The sequence below is a fragment of the Halichoerus grypus genome, chromosome 11 (genome assembly GCF_964656455.1).
Source record: "Halichoerus grypus chromosome 11, mHalGry1.hap1.1, whole genome shotgun sequence".
NCBI classification, from domain to species: domain Eukaryota; kingdom Metazoa; phylum Chordata; class Mammalia; order Carnivora; family Phocidae; genus Halichoerus; species Halichoerus grypus.
Window position 1 is genome coordinate 36,855,029 of NC_135722.1, and position 16,011 is coordinate 36,871,039.

Below are 16,011 nucleotides of genomic sequence, written 5' to 3' on the forward strand. Positions count from 1 at the left end.
CCCGGCAAGGCGGCCCCGGCCGCCCCGCCCCCAGCCCGCCCCCCACCGCGGGCGGCGGCGGCGCGGGGCTCGGGCCCCGGCCCCCAGCTGCGGCTGCGCCCGCCTCGGAGCTGGGGCGGGAGCGCGGGGCTCGGCCGCTCCTGCAGGTTGCGCTGGGCGCCGGGATCGGGTTCTCCTGCTTCGTCCGCCGAGCTGCGAGGACCCGGGCGGCAGGCGCGGAAGCCGCTACTACTAGGAGCACCGGACCTGGAGTCCTGGGACGCGCGGCCGAAAGGGAGACGCCGAAGACGCCAGGCGCCTCCTCGGCTTCACGCGCTCCAGCCCAGCCGAGCTGGCCTCGCCACTGTCGCCGGCTCTGCTTCGCCGCCGCGGTGGGGGCTGCCGAAGTTGCCACAGTTCATCCCGGCCGAGACGAAGAACCGCCGAGCCCTCGCGGGTGGGCTTTTTCCCCCCCGCGGGAACCCTGACCCTGGCGGCGCGACGGAGCGCGCCCAGCCCCTCCCCGGAAAACAATTACTCGGGATTTGCTCAGGCAACTGCGCGGGGAGGGGCGGTGCACTGAGGGGGATGGCGGCTGAGTCCGCGCTCACCACCTGTACCTCTGTCTCCTCTCTCGGGTGGACCCCTCTCTGGGTACACGCTTTGGGAGTGCGGGGGGAGGCCGCCGACGCAGGGGGCACCGAAGAAGGGTCCCCGAGCTGGAGTGAGCTACAGTGGGGGCTTGGGGGGAGTCTATCTGCAAAACTTCCGGTTCCGCAGGGCAATTCCTGCCACATAGGGGCAATTCCTAACCATTTTTTTTTCTCGGTGACTTGATGGTTTTGTTAAAAGCCCTACTCTCCTTTCATAGTTACGTTTTGGCCTCTCCCGCAGTTCCTCTGGGACCCTCCTCCCACCCCAACACTATTCCCCGGGGAGAAAAGTTAGACTTTGTTGTGGGCAAGAAGGGGAGTCCTCTTCCTACTCTGTGACCCCCTTCCGGACCCCGGGCCTTCCCTATAAAGATGTCCCAGGTTTTGTCGCACTTCCATCCAGGAATGTTATTTATAACCAGGATGCAGAGTCGTGAGATCAGAGATGACAGAACCTCTGATTTATACCAAATGAGCCCCCACGGGATTTAAAGCTCCTCCACTAGCCCACACTGGACTCCTTCTCTGAGCCCACCCCACCCCTTTAACATTTGCAATCCCAGGGGAGGACAGGGAAACTTCTTTCAACAGCCCTCCCTCATCACCGGGAAAACCAGTTCCAACGTTTCAGAATTCTGTTCACTGATAAGGATCTGCCCTTCTCACTTCTTGCACCCCCTCTCACTCCCCATATTTCTAACCCCTACATAACCAGGACCCCAGGAGACCCCATTGAAGGTCACCAGATTAGCAGCACTGCTTATTAAGAGAGAAGCTACCGCATGCTCTTCTGATCTCGCCCTATTTTTCTGGATATTTCTGTATGCAAGCCACTGTCCCACTTGGCCCTTCACATTGTGGTCCCTTGGCAGATGAAAAAGAACGTGAACGAGCAGGTAAATTGGAGCTCCTGATGGCTGAGGAGGAAGGAGGGAAGTCAACAAAGAAGTGTATTGTGTACTTTAGAAGTTGAGCTGAAAGATTAAGAGGTAAACTGATGTCAAAGCTAAACTGATTCTCCAACTCTTCTGGGATTCAGCTCAAGCCCAGAGGGGATCTGTCTGCCTTGACTCTGTGCTTCGTTACAGAGTCGGGACGTTTTCCTTTGACCTGGAGCATGTTACATTTAAAGCCAGCCTTAAAATCACCCATCTTGCAGAAAATAGGATTCCTCAAGTGTAGCTGGGCTTTGTGAATGAGAATACCCACAAACCATGTTGTGTTGTGAGAGCCACGGCCCCTCCCTCCTCGGCAGTTTTTAAATACACCTTAACAGGAGCAGCCTTTAGTGGTTTTGAACTATTGTTTCAAAGGTCCTTTTATTGACGTCAGAAATCCTAGAACCCCTGGAAGTCACAGTGACCGCAGCAAAGGGAAGAGGTGGTCTGGGTAAGACCTTTAGAACTCTCTTGAAGTCTCTGTAATTAGTTGGTCCTGTGGGACGAGCTTTTAGCGTGTTCCATTAAAAAATAAAGCAAGACATATGTTCTGTCAAAGCTTTGCACCATCACATCCATTAACAGTAACAAGAGTTAATCTCAACAAGGTCATAAATCTTCCTACGTAACTAAGTACGTCAATCTCCTCCTCTAAGTGCATTTCTTGAGTGGGGATTCTGAGTGTGTAGACCTGTTTGGCTAAGGTGACTCACAGAATACGCCCAGCAAATTTCTGTAGTGGCAATGAAGGGACCACGTGGCTGTGCAGGTGCTTGAGGTTGGGATATTGCAATGGGACCTGTGCTCAGTGGAGGAAGCAATGAGACTGGGTTTACCCAATGCCATATCCCGAGTATACCCTGCCCTTCTGAATAGCTTCCTTCCTGACTTCTCCAGGAGCCAGGAGCTTCCTTTGATTATCCCTCTGCCTCTCCTTCCTGACCCTTAAATGTCAGCCCTCTTCTCTTCCTCTTGGAAGAAGAATACACTCACTCTTCCGTGTTCTCATTGAGCCTCATGGCTTTCAATACTATCTATACATGGATGATTCTGCAATGTGTATCCCCAGCCGCAGTCTCTCCTTTGAACCCCAGGTTTATCCACCCAACTACCCATTAGGTATCTTACCTGTAATATGACCACATCATCAAAATCAAAAACATTTGTGCTTCAGAGGACACTATAGGAAGTGAAAAGACAACTCACAGAACAGGGGAAAAATTGCAAGTTATATATCTGATTGAGACTTGTATCTATTAAGAAACTATTACAAGTAGACAATGCAATTTGAAATTGGGCAAAGGATCTGGATAGACATTCCTCCAAAGAAGATATACAAAAAGCCAATAAACACATGAAAAGATGCTCAACATCATTAGCCATCTGGGAAGTGCAGATCAAAACTAGAGTGAGGTATCACTTCACAACCACTAGGATAGCTAAAATCAAAGAGACAGATAATAAATGTTGACAAGGAAGTGGAGAAATTAGAACCCTCATATACTGCTGGTAGGAATGTAAAATGGTTCTTCAAACTGTTAAACATAAAGTTACCATATGATCCAGCAATTGTATTGCTAGGTACACACAAGAGAAATGAAAACATATGTCCACACACTAAGTTGGACAGGAGTGTTCTTGGCAGCATTATTGATAATAGCCAAAAGGTCGAAATAGCCCAATGTCCATCAACTGATGAATGGATAAAATGTGAAATATTTATAGTGTGGAATATTATTCATCAATAAAGAGAAATGAAGTAATCGTGCACACCATAACATAGATGAGTCTTGAAAACCTACTAAGTGGAAGAAGCCAGTAACAGGGGACCACATATCTTATTCCATCTATAGGAAATGTCCAGAATCAGCAAATCTACAGGGACAGAAAGTAGCGTAGTACTTTCCTAAGGCTGAGGGGAAGGGGAAGGAAGGATCAGCAGGTGACAGCTAAAGAGCACAAGGTTTGTTTTGGGGGTAATGAAAATGTTCTAAAGTTGATTGTGGTGGTGGATGAAGAACTCACAGATTAATATACTAAAAGCCATTGAATTGTATACTTTAAATAGGTTCGCTGTGTGGTATGTAAGTTGTATCTCAATAAAGCTGTTTTTTAAAAAAACTTTGTTATGGGAAAAAAATTATAATATGGCCAAATAAGGACTTTTGATTTTTCCCTCCTCCCAAACTTGCTTCCTGCTGCCTTCTAATGAGACATGACCAGTCTTCACCGGGTGCTCCAACCAAATAACCTGGGGTCATCCTTGACTTGCTTTCCCAATACCCCCACATTAAGCCAGCAAGCCCTGTCAGTATACCTTAAAGAAAAACCCCAAATCAACCACCTCTTACCACCCCTCACTACTCCCACCTTGCTCTAGTCCATCACTGTCCCTTTCCTGGTCCACTGCCATCAATTCTCCATTATTCCCTCTGCCTCCTCTCTTGCCTCTTAGAATTCACTCGCCCACCCCCCACCCAGCAAAGTCTGCTTTTTAAACCATGTGTTCAATCCCATTCCCTTGCAAAAAATACCCCTGATCTTTCCCACCATATTTTGAAAACATCCCAACATCTTACCAGACCTCTGCCCACGTTCCCAGCTGTCTCTCTCCCCACCCCCGACCCCTTGCTACCTCCAGATCAGCGTTCTTGCTATTCCTCAAACATTCCAAGTTCATACCCTCCTCATGGACTGCTCCCACTCCCTGGAACATTGTTTCCATAAATCTCTGTGTGCTTCTCTTTTTACATCACTCAAATCTCCACTCAAATGTCAGCTCTTTGGGAGCCTCTACCTAAAGAAGGGGTCTTCTTCTCACTTCCCAGGGGTCTCTCTCTCTGCCTCCTTACCTAGCTTTATTTTTATAGTGCTTATTCTTATCTGAAATAACAATGTAGTCGTTGACTTATTTATTCTGTCCCCCAGTGCAATGCAGTCCCACAGAGTAGGGTTTTTGCCTTTCTTTTTCACCAATATATCTCCCCGCCTAAAACAGTACCTAGCACATTTTAGGAGCTGGATAAATGTTCATTGAATGACTCAGTGGATGCTCTCCCAGGAAGCAGCATGGAGAATGGACATTTCTCACTGGCTATCACCAAGGCAACAGAATGCCTTATCCCCCTGGGGGGACTCCATTGCTGACTCTTTCTGGGGCAGCAGATTCCACAGAGGGCAAAGCAAGAAGGACTCTTTGTAGTATCCAAAGTGGATCCACTAGCCAGAGGCAGATCCCAGGCAGAGAAACTTTGCATCTCATTTACTGCCCCCAGTCCCCCCCCCCCCCAACTGCTTTCCTTTGTCCAAACAGCCTTTCAACGACCTTCACATTTATGGACACATAACAAGCTTCCTTATAAAACTGGAGAAAATCAGAGGATAGTGCTGTTACAAATTGGATTGTGTCCCCCCCAAAGGGTATTTCAGAACCCTCAACCCCGGTACCTCTGCATGTGACCTTGTGTAGAAACTGTGTGTTTGCAGATGTCATTGAGTCAAGATGAGGTCATGACGGCACCTGGGTGGCTCAGTCGTTAAGCGTCTGCCTTCGGCTCAGGTCATGATCCCAGGGTCCTGGGATCGAGCCTCACATCGGGCTCCTTCCTCAGCAGGGAAGCCTGCTTCTCCCTCTCCCACTCCCCCTGCTTGTGTTCCCTCTCTCGCTGTCTCTCTCTCTCTGTCAAAAAATAAATAAAAATCTAGGGCGCCTGGGTGGCTCAGTTGTTAAGCGTCTGCCTTCAGCTCAGGTCATGATCCCAGGGTCCTGGGATCGAGCCCCACATGGGGCTCCCTGCTCCGTGGGAGGCCTGCTTCTCCCTCTCACACTCCCTCTGCTTGTGTTCCCTCTCTCGCTGCCTGTCTCTCTGTCAAATAAATAAATAAAATCTTTAAAAAAATAAATAAATAAATAAATAAATAAAAATCTTAAAAAAAAATGTACACAAATACAAATATTAAAAAAAAAAAGATGAGGTCATGAGTGTGGGCCTTAATTCAATATGGCCTTCTAAGAAGAGGAAATGCCATGGGAAGACAGAGAACACCATGGGACAAAGGAGGCAAACGGTGAAGTGTTGCAGCCACCAGGAGCCGGAGGACACAAGGGAAGATGCTCCCCTAGAGGCTTCGGAGGGAGGATGGCCCTGCCAACACCCTGATTTCAGATTTCTAACCTCCAGAACTATGAGAGTCTAAGTTTCTGCTGTGTTAAGCCTTCCAGTTTGTATTGCTATGATATGGCTGCCCTAGAAATTAATACAAGTGCCAATTTGGTAGCAGAGCCTGGGAAAATGCAAAAACCCAAGTCTCCTTCACAAGCGTGGTGGCCCCAGCACTCCCTGAAACCATGCACCCCTAACCTTTGTGGGTATTCTCATTCCCTGGAGCACGCATGCAATCATAAAGAGTATGTGCATGAGTATATTCATGCGCATACTTCTGTCTCTATATGAATATATGAGTTCTACATGAAAAATGTCTACTTCCAATTATTACCTTCAAACTTAAATGACATCCAAATTAGAGGGACTTATATTTTGCTAAGTTAACGGCTGTCCTTCTGTCTTGCAGCTTCAAACACTTTTTGGACCAAAGCTAGGTATCAACCTGCAGGGAGACGGATAGATGAACCTTGAGAGAGACATATAGATAAAGGCATCTCATAATTCTCCAGATGAAACATTCCTGATCTCTAACATCAATAATCTTGGATGAGTTTCAAGGTTCCGATGACAAGAACCAAGGTGTGCCCATACCCAGGTTTTGTTAACTGTTGTGTAAGAAGCACATGTTGTCCATTCCTATAGACCAGGGAAAAGCAGATACAGTACCCTCCAAAAGGATAGTGTTCCCCCAGAAGCAGGCCTTGCCCCAACCCCAACTGGAATAATAATGGCTCCATTTATTACATGTAACTCTGGCTGGGTTACTGTTCTAAGAGAAGCACTTTCCGTGGATTTAGTCCTCAAGACAACCCAATTAGGTAAGTGGGATTAGTATACCTATTTTGCAGATAGGGAAACCGAGCCATTTGCTAAATGAGCAGCTGGGCCAAGCTTCAAACCCAAGCAGTATGACTCCAGAATTAGTGCGATGAACTGCTAAGCTTCAGAACTGTCTACTGCTTCTTCTGGGATGAAGCCTGTGGAGTCAGTCTCCTGGTTGAGGTCTTGTGGGAGATGAGTAAATAGCAACTCTGTTCCCTGCGTAAGTTTTGACTAGTTGATAAATAAAAGAGTTAGCAGGAGGCCAAACATGACTTTTATGTATATAGACACAATGCTGGAAGAGACTAGCCTAATGTGGAAGCCCAAATGGACTGGCCACCCGCCCTCCCCAAGGCTGGACCTTGGCGCGGCCCTCAGCTCCCATTGGTGTGGATGAAGCAAGAGTGTGAAAGAGAACTCATTGAGAAATGAGGTCTGATGGCTCTCCCCCTCCTCTGTAAGGAATGGGAAGGGAGTGGAATAAAAGGCCAGAAGAGTTTAAGGAAAATTTCTCACCATGGAAACCAAAAGTGTGGGGAAGAGATGACTGACTCCCCCTCATCAACTTTCAAACTTCCTTCTACCAGGCAGTGTCACTGGGCTGCCCCCAAAGCCCTGTACCCAGGCTCCTTCTCTAGGCCTGAAAACGATACTGTATTTCTAGAAGTCCTATGTGCTCAACACTGTCACCATCACTCTGCAGGAAAGTTAGGAGGAAGGCATCCTTTTATGCCTGCTCACACAGTGAGGAGAGATGGAGAAGTCCTCACTGAATTATAGCTTCCATGAGCGGGCCTATGACACAAAGCAATGAATATCCACTGAAGGAATTTCGGGCCACAGGATGGCATAGTGAGAGTTTAGAACCAGGAGAGCCTGCTCTATTTACATTAGGCAACAATCTATCCCAGCAGTTCATGAGACCGGCTCTGCCAGCTACATAAAATGGAAATTGTCCTTTCTGATGCTTTTTAGATGACTTTCCAGAGTCGCAGGGCACAAAGATTCTCTTTGCCAACAAAGTAACATTAAACTTTCCCACATTTCCCAGTGGTTCCCTGGGTCTCCTTCTAGTCCTCCTAGTTTATTTTATGACCTGTATCACTGAGGATTCCATCTGGCTTTGTATAATGGAAAAACTCCCAAACAATAACTTCAATAAGAGATATTTGATACTCTCTCCGGTAAAAGAATTCTAGAGCTGGGCAGTCACGTTTCATCTGGTGGTTCTATGAATACTCAGGGAACCAGGCTCCTTCCAGATCTCTGGTCTATCATCCCTATGATCCAGTATAGCTGCTGATACTCCAGCCATTATATCCACATTCCAGATAGCAAACATGGAATAGAATAAAGAGAAGGAGAAGAGCATACCTTAGAGTCCCGTGTATCACTTCTACTTATGTTCGGGCAGAACTTAGTCATATGGCCATTCTCTATGTATCTGTTAGCTCTTGCCACATAACAGCCAACCATAAAGTTTCAGTGGCATACAACGCTAAGCATTTATTCTCCCATATCTGCAGGCTGGCTAGGAGTCAGTTCATCTGGGCTGGTCTCAGCCGGGCACTTCTGCTTCGGGCCACAGTGGCTGAGCTGATTGATTTCTCATAGCAGGTCTGTGTGTCAGTTGAGTGGCTCTCTCCCACATGCCTTTCATCTGCCTGGACCATGCCAGGACATGTTTTTCTCATGGCACAAGGAGTCACAAATGAGCAAGTGGCAATAGGCCAGGTCTCCTAAGGTCTAGATCAAAACGGGCACACTGTCACTTCTGCTCACATGCTATTAAAGGCAAGGGGCAAGAAATACAATCTGCTCATGATGAGGACATACCCCAGATGTGAATCAGGGTTGGGTAAAGAAGTAAAGCCAGTAGCCAATCTACCATACCTGGTTGCCAGGGGACTGGGAAATGTCACATTTGGCTGGGTGACAACAAGCCTAGTTGAAGTTGAAGATGTAGCTAAAGAATAGAAGAATAGAAATCCAGAGAAATTCAGTCTCCACCACTCTCTCTCACATTGTACCCACTTTGCAAAATACCAGTACTGGCTTCGTCCTACCCCCACCTCAAGACACAGGGTATGTAGGACTGTGAAGCACTTCCAAGAAGGCAAGAAAGGGGAAGGAGTGCACATCAAGACTATCATGGGCTAGTGCTTAGCAGGACTCTCCACTTTTGAGCAGGTGGGGCCGAGTGATTTTTTTTATTATGATCTGTGTCAAAGCTCTCAGCCGAGAAAGATCAAATTCATGCTACCTCAAAAGCTAGGGCCCAAAGCTCTCTCTGTGCATCTGTCCCCCAACACCCACATGGGATGGACATGGTGGGCATATTGTGCCAATGAGCATCCCTCATAAATAACCACAGAATCCCTCAGTCTCCACTGAATGAGAAGAGAAGTCATGAGGAAACAAGTAGTGGGAAAAAACTATCCAGCCTGTCCTGATAGCCCTGAGCCACACCTGCCCCAGCGCCTGCCCTGGACTCTGAGATGGCACCAAGATCCAGAAACTAACATGGCAGCACTCAGCAGGGCAAGAGTCTCCAGGACCATTCTCCAGCCCCACTGCCATGTCTGTTCCTATTGGTTCATCTCATCTCCATGCTGATTGCTCTAACTTTTAAATGTAACCCCTGGTGGCCCCAGTCACATGAGTCAGGAAGGAGATGACCTGCTAAAGCCCCCCTATATTTCTAGATTTATGACCTGGTGGGTGTCTTGGAGTTCACCTCAGACATTTTGAAAGGGCTGCTTTCTTGCATAATCAAACCAGTGCTCTTGCCTCAAGTTCCTCCCCACTCTCATCCATCCATGACACAGAGGCCAGGTCAACATTCCAAATGCACAAATCTGACTCTAATAGTAAATACCCGACATTCATCGGCAGTGTTACATTTTCACATACAAACTTCAGTTGAGTAGTCACAGCACCTATGTGAGATGGGTATAAATGTTCCCGTTTTACAAGTGAGAAAACAGAGACTGTGTAAACAAGGAAAGGAGCTGACCCTCAACCCCAAGACAATGCTTTGTCCCCAGCATCATAGCTGCCTCTGCCAGGAAATCTCTCTCCACTACTCAATAACCTTCCATGGCTCCCAGTGGCCTGTCAGACAGCATCTGGACTCTTTATGTTGGCATTGAAGGAATTTGACTGTCAAGTCCTAAACTACATTTTCAGCCTCAGTTCTCACTTCCCACAAGCATATACTATACCTTCCAGTTTCATCCATCACTCTTTCTTGAAATGGTCTCTCTTACGCTCATGCCATCACTTACTTGCTTTCATCTACCTGGAAAGCTCATCTTAATCCCCTCCTCATGGTCAACATCCTCCCCAGATCCCTATCTCATGAAATCCTGCCTAATCCTCTCAGCCAGAAGAAATCTCTTCCTCTGTACCTCCTTGATATATTCTTATCTTAAATCCTTTTGTGCCCATGGTACTTTCCACTGCATATTACGGCAATGTATGTACCCATCGTAAAGCCCCACTCAGTCTGAGTAACCTGGAGGAAAGGATCTAGCCTTACTCATGGTTTTTTTGCACGTTGTACACTGAGCTCTGTTCCTTGTATAGAGCCAATACTCAATATTTGCTCATTCAGTTAAAAAATGCATTTATTGAGCATCCACTGTGTGTCACAAACTCTTAGGTACTGGAAATATAAATAATGAAGACTGCGTAGAGTATAAAAGTAAATAAATGAGTGACTGGATCAATGAATCGTGAAAATGTGAGTCTGTTTCAATGTGGATCCACACTATATTCTAGTCATTATTTTCTCCTAATCCTACAAGCGTCTGGAGAAGTTTGCTAGAAAAGGGAAGGGGACTAAGTTAAATGACTTAGAATAGCACGATTCTCATAAAATTACAGATTACACTAAAACTCAAGAAAGGAGTGTCCCCAACTGCACATAGTTTCTGTTTTACATAGTTGAATGTGTAAATCAGAGAAGTAAATCCAATCTTTGTAAAGTTGAGGTATTTTAGAAGGCACTGGAGGAGTTTCATGTTATAAAGGGTCCCCATGGTGAGTTTTCTAGACAGTGACTACTCCTCCCACATGGATCTCTTTGCAAATCCACTTCCTGCAAAACAGACTGTTGTACAAGAACCTGTGTATCAGAGATACTGCAGTGAATGGCCTTGGACTTCCATGCAACTGTGAGATTCTGAATCTCTGGTTCCGGGAGAGACATCTAGAGAGGAGGAAGGAAACATGAGCAAAAGCAGAGGACTATTGGGGCGCCTGGGTGGCTCAGTCTGTTAAGCGGCTGCCTTCAGCTCAGGTAATGATCCCAGGGTCCTGGGATCCAGCCCCACATCAGTCTCCTTGCTCAGTAGGGAGCCTGCTTCTCCCTCTGCCTGCCACTCCCCCTGCTTGTGCTCTCTCTCTCTGTCAAATAAATAAAATCTTAAAAAAAAAAAAAAGAGGACTATCAAAGGAATAAGCTCGGTAGGAAAATAGCTGCAAAGTACAGGGGACAAGTAGCTGCCAAACAAATGAAGAGAACAGATTGGACAGAGGAAGAATGGAAAGTTGTAGGAGCAAACACCATACTAGCTCCTCCCAGACAGAGCCCTGTACCCCTCTTTAACAGCCCAGAGAAGACTGGTTCTGCCATGGATGCATGAGCTCTGTGCTTCCCACATTTTGTTATTGTTCCCATTTAGGGAAAGACCATTTTTTAAAATGTTTTAAAGATTTATTTAGTATTCTATAGAGAGAGAGAGCACTTGAGTGCACACGGGGGAGGGGGGCAGAGGGAGAGGAAGAGGGGAGACTCTCAAGCAGACTCCCCATCGAGTACAGAGCCTGACACAGAGCTCGATCCCACAACCCTGAGATCATGACCCGAGCAGAAATCAAGAGTTGAATGCTCAACCAACTGAGCCACCCAAACACCACTGTTTATTTATTTCAAGCTTTTATTTAAATTCTAGTTAGTCAGCATGTATGATAAAATTGGTTTCAGGTATAGAATTTAGTGATTCATCACTTATATATAACACCCACTGCTCATCACAAGTGTAGGGAAAGACTATTTACAAGGGCGTATAAAAACACAACAGAGCATTTCCAAGTAAAATTCTATGGTTTCTGGGATCTTTTGAAATGGTCCAAAGAAATACTGCAAGATTCCAGTTCAGAGTGGAGACAGGGACAAGTGAAATAAACCTGAATATGAGTTGATAATCATTGAAACTGAGTGACGTGGACATGGGAGTTCATTATTCCATACTCCCCACTTTTATATATGCTTGAGAATTTTCAAAATAAAAAGTCAAAAGAAAACACAATTGAGCAATGGGATTTCAGGAAGGAAATCAAGGATGATCAGCCAGCACCAAACTCTGATCCCACCAATTACTCTTCTTCATCTTTCATAGTAAGGTCTTAACACTGAGTTTGGGATTTGCCACTCGGTCTGCATGCTGAAGTACACAGTCACAGACAAGCCTGTGTGTGTGTCAATCCCATGACACAGGATGGGCATGTATGCTCTTGGCAGGTTTTCAGAATCAGCTTGTGAGGGCATTTTTTTTCCCCCTAAAGGTGGCCCAGCTCATCCCCGTAGCCTGCCAACACAGAAGCTGAAGATGGAAGTGCACCGTGATTGCATTATACTCATTTGAGGACAGAGTCAAGCTTCTGGGTTGGCAGGATCAGACAGGGATGCCCAGCCACCAGTCCCTACACGTGGCATAGGAACTCAGGGCCTAGCTCTGGGCAGGGAATGTGGCGGCTCCACCCACTTTAAAGGGGGGGAATGGCCTTTATTGATTTGTTTGTGTAACAGAAGCAGTCTTTCTACTAGGCTCTGAGTTCCTTGAGATCTGGGACTGTTCTATTTTCTATTCTGTTTTGCCTGGGGTCTAAATGCAGAAGCTACATAAATGTTTGCTGAATTGAAATAAAGTTGAAGATTGACAAAATGGTCATTCAAACACACCCAAGGATTCTACTCGCCCAGTCCCTCTGTTCAGATTCACTTAGATTCTCCTGCTCCCTCTCCTCCCCTATGAGGGGTAATTAATAATTCAGCAAACAGTAGTGCATTCTGATGGTTAAGAGTATAACAATTTAATTGGCATTTGTTTCTGCAGCAGCACAATATCTCATTTTCCCAGGAGGGCAGTTTTCCATTTCTGTTCCAGATTCCTCCCAATAAAACAGATCAATCCCGGGGATACCTGAAGGTCATGTGTTAAGAAAGAGAGAATGTGGATAATGGTTTGTAACAGACACGATACTATAATCATCATGTTTTAAACACCGACATTTATTTAGGGTTTTGTCAACTCATACATTATTAAGATAAATTCTAATTTATATCAGTATATAATAGGCAAATATATAATACAATAAATTGCATTTGTAGACATAAATACAAAATTTGAGGTAGGGCCTCAAGAATAATGACTTTTAAATGAATAATGCACAGTATATAATATGTACTCTGTAAGATATATATATGTATGATGCATCATTTGTAACATAATATATTTTCTTCATGTATAGTTAATGAAAAAATATAAGGACCTGATTAGGGAACATATCTTTATTCATAGGCAACAGTACCACATAAGAGGCTGGTATTTAGGACATTAACCAAGTATGCAATTTCCAAATAACCTATCCCATGATAGGTCCATAATAAAGTGCAAAAGAAAGACAAAAAAAAAAAAAAATGAAAGACAAAACAGGTCCTAGTCAATTACTAAGTATCAGCCTAACAATAAAATACACCTGTAAGGCAAGTGGTTACCTGAAGATGTATTTAATCCACAGCAAGCAAACAAACCACTGCTTTCACAGGTGCTGCACGCCCAATCTGAGAAGACTTTTTCTCTTTGGCTGCTCAGAGGTGACCCCAGCCGAGACCACAATTCAAAATTACTTGGCCTTTCTGTACAGTTGAAGAACAATCTGGGAAAGACAGGGAGCTTCGCTTTCACAAATCCTCGGGATGCTTCGTGGAGGAATGACTATCAAGATTAAACCCACCCAAACCTTTGCTCCCGGCCCGGAATTTTTCTGCATGATGCCCACCCGGGGTGAAACAGAGGAAATGCTCATTTGCTGGCCTTGGCCTTTGGTCCCTGCAAGACAGACTGCTATACAATGTGCTCTCACTTGAGTCATCTGCCTCAAAGAAGAGTGTCACAAGCCCAGCTCCAGGGACGGCAGCAGCAGTAGGCCCTTGCCGTCATGCGTACGTTAAGCAATAGTCATTGTGCAAGTCTCTGGGAAGAGGACGGTGACAGATGGCCAAGGGAACAAAGAGGAAAGAAAAATTTGTAATTTTAGGCATGGGAAGACCATGCTGACAGGTGAAGTTTGTCAGGAAGCACTGAGGCACGCGTAGATAGCAGAATAAGAACTTCATTAAGGGAAACTCAACTCTAATGCAACATTAGCATAAAGCAACCCAAGTCTCCATTTAAAGATCATTGTGTTAAGTTCTTTTTAAAGTGCGGCTCACTGAAATACCAGTTGATTACATTTCTTACACATTAAACACACATTGGAAATTTCAAAGACGTTGAGGCCATCGAGATTTTGCATTGACCACAGCTTTCATGCAACGAATAAACATAAAGGAAAAAGAAACAAACAAAGTAAGACCAGATTAGACACACCAGTACATGACAAACACACAGCCCTAAAGAGATTAAAAGTTACTAATATGCAAGACAAACATTTGCCTAAGAAGCCACAACACAAATAGGTAAGAAATATACATTTTTTTTTCTCCTTTAAGGATATTACAAGGTTACTGCTTTTAACATATGGCTTTTTTTTTTCTCTGAATGGGTTTCTGGCATTTGTTGGTGTTGGGAAATAATCTCACACGTGGAAAATACCCCACCATTCTGCACAGTAAACCAATGAAAGCTTTTCCTCAGCAGCTTGGTTTTTAACACAGTTTGAAGGAGAACGTTCCAGCAGCAGTTTGTGACAACGCTGTTCATTTTCTATTTATTCGTTCATATTTTTTTTTTTTCTTCCAACTGACTGTGGAAGAAAGCAGCGTGGAAACGTCCAGCCACGCCTAGGGGAGATGCAGAGGAGGTGGATGCACGATGACGAACCAGCTCAGACGCTAAATACCTCTCTGCCGGGGAAAACCTCAAAGTTGAACATGGCTCGAGAAATGGGTACAACTGAGTTTACAAAGTCACCGTTTCCAGAGAAGTTTGGAACCTTTCACCTTTAGGCAAATTTGACATGAAACTTGGAAATTGTAGGGAAAAGGAAAAACACTCTGGCTGGTCAGGGAACAGCTACTGGGTCTTAACTTGGACAAGTCCCAGTGAACACCGATGTAGCTGCGCCCCCCCTCCCCCGGCCAAACCCACTGCAGAGTGTAGCCAGCAAGGAGGTCCCTGCCCTCACAAGTCAACTTTCAGTTCGTAGAAAACAAACCTGGCAGCAGCCGGCGGGTCCCCCCCCCACCACCACCTTCTTTTAATCACAACAACAATAATTAGCAGAAATTGGGTTGGCACCCAGCATCCGACTCCAGTTTTCGCCAAGAGGCGAGAGAGGGAAGCCAAAAATCATTCGTCCTGACACACACATACCAGTCCCGTGAGAGAATGCTAACTGATTTCAGCTCTTTTCTTCAGCCTTCAAATTGGAAAGGCTGTAGATAATTTCCAAACCTAAGTGATTCTCCCTACCTCTCCCACTCCACCAATTATCAATTGGAGAGGCTAATTTTTTGGTACCATTCTGTGGAATCTGCTACAGTGACAGGGGCTTCTCAACAATATGGCTTTCTTGGGGAAACCAGTGTTCATGGCAGACGGTCACTATGGGAGACACTGGGACACATGAGGCCACAGCTCAGTTTCCTAACGCTACGTCTAGGGGAAGCTCAGTTTAGTTTCTGTGATAGATTCTAGTAAGCTCTAGCTTTAGGAGAGAGGCAGGAAAGAACAAGAACAAACATGCACTGCAGACAAAAGAGATGAAAACTACAGTTCAAAACCCATCTTTGTTTCCTTTTCTAAAGTTTCCACGGGCAATTCTTGAAACCTAGAAATTCACGTCATTGTTGGCAAATGACAATGATATTTGCCCTAGAAAAAAAAAAGAGCTCAGTAAAATGAGTTGAGACATTTTTTCAATAAATGAAGTCATTTAAAAAAAAAGAAAGAAAAGAAAAACACGTTACACTAAGGTCTTCTGTTAGGTTTCACTGCTGTGGAACAGGATGAAAATGTCACATCAATATATAAGATTTAAACTGAAAACTTTGCCTGAGACCCTGTAATATGAAGACAAACAAATGAGAAAGTGATTGAAATGGTCTCCCCTAAAGGAAACAATTTTAGGTTTAGACATTATTACGGTAAGGAAAAAAATCCAGACTACACTATTCTAAACTCACCATCTCTACAGTGATTCATAAGATATTTATAAGGATAG